The following is a 6,649-nucleotide window of genomic DNA, read 5'->3' on the forward strand; positions in this document are numbered from 1 at the left end:
AAAGAAGACATCCAGGTGACTAACAGACACAAGAAAAGCTGCTCCACATTGCTCATCATCAGGGCAATTCAAATCAAAACTGCAATGAGATATCACTTCATGCCATTCAGGATATCTAAAATTGGCAACACAGGAAACAACAGGTGTTCACAAGATGTGGAGAAATGGGAACACTCTTACACTGTTGGTGGAAATGCAAACTGGTGTAGCCACTCTGGAAAACAGTATGGAAGTTGTTTAAAAAGTTGAAAATACAACTTAATTTTGATCCAGCAATTGCACTACTAGGTATCTGACCAAAGAATATGAAAATACTAATTTGAAGGGACACATGAATCTCAATGTTTACAGCAGTATTGTCAACAATAGCCAAATTATGGGGGGGAAAAAGAAATGTACATTGAATGATGAATGGGTAAAGAAGATGTGGTATATATACACAAAGAAATATTACTCAGCCATCAAAAAAATTAAATCTTGCCATTCACAGTGACATGTATTAAACTAGAGTGTATTATGCTAAGTGAAATAACTCTGTCATGGAAAGACAAAAGCCATATGATTTCACTCATAGGTGAAATTTAAGAAACAAAACCAATGAACACATGGGAGGGGGGAAAAGAAAGGGAGAGGGAAATAAACCATAAGAGCCTCTTAACTATAGAGAAGAAACTGAGGGTTGATGGAGGGAAGAGGGTAGGGGATGGGCTAAATGGGTGACGGGTATTCAGGAACATATTTGTTATGATGAGAAAAATAAAAAGAAATATGATATTTAAGATTCAGATAGAGCAAAAAAATCTCCTGTTTTTCAAAGAAATAATCATCTAACTAGAAAAACCAACATCAACACATCTTTTTAATAACTTAAAAAGAGAGTTCATAAAGATCAGCCTACAAAATTCCTTAGCATTTTCTCTATACCAGCAATGGTGATTTAGGGAAAATAAAATACTATTTACAATAAAAAGTAAGTATAAAATACTTATTTCAATGTAACTTACAATACATAAAATATCCTATATGGATAAAATAAAGGACATGCAAAATGATTAGACGAAGGAGGTATTCTGGGTTCAAGGATGACAAAACAATATTATAACAATGTCAATTCTCTTCAATATATATTTTTAATATTTATTTACAGATCTAATATTACATAGTGTTAAATCCTAACAATATACAAAGAAACCATTTGGACTCTATTGATCTCAAAACCCTACTTAGAGTATATAGAATCTTAAAATCTGATAAAGGAGAAATTATATATTAAAAAGACAAAAATTACAATTACCTTGTGGAAAGAAAACTTGCTCAGTACACAGAGAAAAATAAATTTAGAGTCCTATTTAAATATATACCGAAAATTGACTCCCATTGACTAAAGACTCCAATTAAGGGAAGTGCTGGAACAATAAATCCTAAAATTTGTATGGAATCAGAAAAGACCCTGAATCTCCAAGGAAATTTTGAAAAAGAAAAACAAAGCTGGGGGCATCATGTTGCCTGATTTCAAGCTATATTACAATGCTGTGATCACCAAAATAGCATGGTATTGGCACAAAAACAGACACATAGACCAATGGAACAGAATAGAGACTCCAGAAATGGACCTTCAACTCTATGTTCAAGTAATCTTCAACAAAGCAGGGAAAAGCAGTCTTTTCAATAAATGGTGCTGGGAAAATTGGACAGTTATATACACAAGGATGAAACTTGACCATTCTCTTACACCATACACAAAGATAAACTTAAAATTAATGGGAGGCCTCAGTGTGAGACAGGAATTCAAAAAAATCCTAGAAGAAAACATAGTCAGTAACCTCTTTGACATCAACAACAGCAACTTCTTTCAAGACATGTTTCCAAAGGCAAGGGAAACAAAAGCAAAAATGAACTTTTGGAACTTCATCGAGATAAAAATCTTCTGCACAGCAAAGGAAATAGTCACAAAACAAAGAGGCAACCCACAGAATGGGAGAAGACTTTTGCAAATGACACTACAGACAAAGCACTGATTTCCAAGATCTGTAAAGAACTTCTCAAACTCAACACCCAAAAACCAAGCATCAAGTCCAAAAATGGGCAGAAGACACAGACACTTATCCAAAGAAGATATACAAATGGCTAACAGACACATGAAAAAATGTTCATCATCATTAGCTATCAGGGAAATTCAAATCAAAACCACATTGAGATACCACCTTACACCAGTTAGAATGGCAAAAATTGACAAGGCACAAATGTTGGAGAGGTTGTGGAGAAAGGGGAACCCTCTTACAGTGTTGGTGGGAATGCAAGTTGGTACAGCCACTTTGGAAAACAGTGTGGTGGTGCCTCAAAAAATTAAAAATAGAGCTACCCTATGACCCAGCAATTGCACTCCTGGGTACTTACCTCAAAGACACAGATGTAGTGAAAAGAAGGGGCACATGCACCACGATGTTCATAGCAGCAATATCCACAACAGCCAAACTGTGGAAAGAGCCTGGAAACCCTTCAACAGACGAATGGATAAAGAAGATGTGGTCCATATATACAATGGAATATTACTCAGCCATCAGAAAGGATGAATACCCAACTTTTGCATCAACATGGAAGGGACGGGAGGAGATTATGCTAAGTGAAATAAGTCAAGCAGAGAAAGTCAATTATCATGTGATTTCACTTATTTGTGGAACATAGGAATAGCATGGAGGACATTAGGAGGAGGAAGGGAAAAATGAAGGGGGGAATCAGAAGGAGAGATGAACCATGAGAACTATGGACCCCAAGAAACAAACTGAGGGTTTTAGAGGGGAGGGGGTGGGTAAATGGGTTTGCCTGGTGATGGGTATTAAGGAGGACACATATTACATGGAGCATGCGGTGTTATACGCAAACAGCGAATCATGGATCACTACATCAAAAATTAATGATGTACTGTATGGTGACTAACATAACAAAAAAAAGAATGTTATGTTTTAGAATTAGTTGAACATAACATAAAATAATGTTCTCATAAAGGAATGGACAGATTTCTTCAAAAAAAGATTAAGGAAATAGTATTTAATTACATTAAAATTATGAATATTTATCTAGTAAAAGACATCATGGCCAAAGTTAACACAATGATACAGACTGAAAAAAGATAACCTACATGCCTAAAATAATCAAAATAATAGAATCTAAAATGTTTAAGAAATTTCTACATATCATTGAAGAGACCTCATTTAACTAAAAATCAGGGAAATAAAATTTAGATAACAATAAAATACCACTCTTAAATAAAATAGCAAAACTTTAGAGTCTGAATAATGTTAAGTGGTACAATGAATGTGGGCATATAAAATTTTTCTAAATTGCTGCTCATAACATATTGGATGTTGGCATCTTTGGGTACAATCTACTGGTATCAGTTAATTTATATTTAAGATTCAGCAATTGTGCTCATGGTCATTTATACAAAAATAAATTATCAGAAAAATCTGAATAATGAAAACAATTGTAGTAACTTCAAATCTGCTTCTAGTTATGAATAACAATCTCCCCAAGTATGTGATTTAACCCCAAATTTTTAATTTTTAATAAAAGTGCCTAGATTTAAGCATTTGTGATGGAAGGTAAAATTTAAGCATTTCTTAGTAAATCTTAGATTAAATTAAAATAACAAAAGATGACATCTTCAATGGCATCAAAAACTGTTTTCAAGCCATAGAAATAAAAACCAGGTAATACAGTAATAAGTAAATTAACTTAAGTAACAACTTCAAATAAGTGCTTTCATGTATGGGGATGCAATAAATATTAAATGGCATTATAAATCACTGTAGAAAGAGAGTCCAAAGCAAGATATAATTTTGTGAAAATTGGAAAATCTATATAAAATATGAAAATATACTATTATTTTGCTTTCACAAGAGATACATTAATGACTTTTAAGGCAATTCTTTGAAAATTGCCTTAATGGCCAGTAAATATATGGCACAACTACCCGTATCAGTAAAAAAAAAAAAATTTTATTAATGTAAGAATGAAAAACCGTTTCTCACAAATAAGTTCACAAAAGCTTTTATTTTTTAAGATTTATTTTATTAATTTTAGAGACAGAGAAAGAGAGCATGAGTGGGGGCAGGAGCAGAGTGAGAGGGAGAATCTCAAGCAGACTCCCCATTGAGCAAGGAGCCTGACATGGGGCTCAATCCCTGGACCCTGAGGTCATGACCTGAGCCATAATTAAGAGCCAGCTGCTTAATCAACCGAGCCACCCAGGCACCTCTATATTCATAAAAGTTTAAAAAAAAACACAACAAGTGATTTTGACAATGTAGTGAAAGAAAATGCTCTCTCTGTTTGCATCGCTAGTGAAAATATAAAATCCTACCATTTTTTCTTGCATACAATGGGATGATGTTTTTGAAAACCCAGATATTGTCCATCTAGGATATTGTTTCTAGCCTATATAACTCCTAGGTGGAGAACATCATTAACAAAATGAAGGGTTACTTAGGAGCTGAAGCCAATATTATTTTTTAAAGATTTTCTTTATTTGACAGAGAGATAGTGAGAAAGCACAAGTAGGCAGAGCAACAGGCAGAGGGAGAGGCAGAAGCAGGCTCTCTGCTGAACAGGGAGCCCATTGCAGAACTTGATTCCAGGACCCTGGGATCATGACCTGAGCAGAAGGCAGACACTTAACTGACTGAGCCACCCAGGCGCCCTGAAGTCAATATTAAATGAGCAGTAGATTCGTATGGAAGTAATGTTCAGAACAAGACATGGTAAATATGAGATGCAGAAGGAATGCCAAAACAATATAAATGGCAGGCATTTGGTAGCATCTGGAATTTAGAAAAAAAATTAAATGAAGATATATAGATGCAGTGATCCAAAGAAAATGAGAAGGACAAGTTTGAAAATTTGGGGGAGTCTAATTATCCATGGAGGAAAAATTAACCAAGCACGTAATATTTGGAGATAATGACAAGATAACCCGTACTAGAATCCAAATAGAGTAAATACAAATAGCAAGTGTTCAAATAAGAAAAAGAAAAGAAATTAAAATTGTGTTGAAATCTCCAGTGTAGAAATCTCAAGTCAAATGACTCCCCAAATGAAACCACTTGAATAATCAATTTAGAAATAATTAGTGAATTTTAAGAGTTCTATTTAGAGGTAATAAAGCCCAAATCTCAATGAATATCTCTATTGATTTTATTTTTGGAAACAGGAAACCAACTGCCTGTTTGTCACTTAGTCTTGTGGAGTTAGTAGTGAAATACTTTGAAATTATGAATATAATTTTAAAAGGAGATTGCAAATGGAGTCATTAATATGTGAATGAGCCAAGTGATATGGGGGCACAAATAGGAGGGTTATACTATTAATCTAGATAGTAGCTGCATTTTAGTTTGATCTCAAATATTAATAAGACTCATATTTTCAAAATAACTAATTTTATATGAGGCCTTAGGAGAAAAAGTAGGTAATAACATACATTACTATAATGAAAGACTAGGGACTGGATAACCTGCAGGGATTACAACTTGAAATCACAGATGGCTTAGACAAAATGTGTTACTAGGTTATCCAGGTTTTCTCTAGAAATATAAATATTTTTCATTGCTTAATAAGTAGTTCCAATTCTCCCTAGAAACATCAGAAGGTAAGTCCAAGGAAGATGGTATATATTTCAAACTGTCCTTCTAAAGTTCAGTAACTGGAACTACATGTCCTTCAAAAGCTACATATTAAAAGTTTTGTACTTTGAAGTCCTCCAGATAGAGAGGTAATTTTCCATGTTGACCTGCAACTTATATGTTTATATTATCTGTAAATTAGAGTAACATATTTCTTATATTTAATACAGGGAATTGTGACTATTAAGTTAAATAATAACAGTGATGATGCAAAGTAAATGTAAGACATTATTTAGAGCAATAAAATATATGCTAGTTATGGACCTTTGCAAGACTCCAGTGGCTCTACTCTATTCATGTTTTCAATCACTTATGGGAATCTTATGAATTCCACCTATATGCAAACATCTATTGTTTACTCATTCCATAAAATTAAATATATAGTTTACCCAATCAAAAACCAACAAACTAGTAAGGAAGACAATATTTAAAAAAAATAATTGCAAGTGAGTAACAGTGGAACTTACTGCAAGTATAAAAAAAAGTGTGATAAGATGTGTGCAATAAAGGTAATTCTTATCTAATGAACATACACTGAATGACACACTGATGAGGAATTCATAAAAAGTAATACATTCTATCTTACAACAACTCTGATGTGGACACGAGGATAAAACAATCTCAGAGAGGTTAATTAACTTGCCTGATGACACAGAAGTTAGTGGTAGAACAAGATTGCAAACTCATGTTTGTCTGATCTTAAGGTCCACAATATTAGTTTTTATATAGAACAGATGTAGATGCCACATATCTTCTGTAAATTTAACATATGCAGAACTTGCTGTCTACAGAATGAAGAAAGAAACATAAAGAAAGATGCATGTGATTGAAACTTGAAGGACAAATAAGATATGATTTACAAAGGCAAAGGGTTGTGGAAGAGGAAAGATTCTTTTTTTTAAGATTTTTAGAAATTTTTATTGATTTATTTGAGAGGGAGAGTGAGAGAGAGACCACAAGCAGCGAGGAAG

The sequence above is a fragment of the Callorhinus ursinus genome, unplaced genomic scaffold, assembly GCF_003265705.2.
Source record: "Callorhinus ursinus isolate GAN/ISIS: 27379988/994484 unplaced genomic scaffold, GSC_fseal_2.0 scaffold105, whole genome shotgun sequence".
Classification (NCBI taxonomy): Eukaryota; Metazoa; Chordata; class Mammalia; order Carnivora; family Otariidae; genus Callorhinus; species Callorhinus ursinus.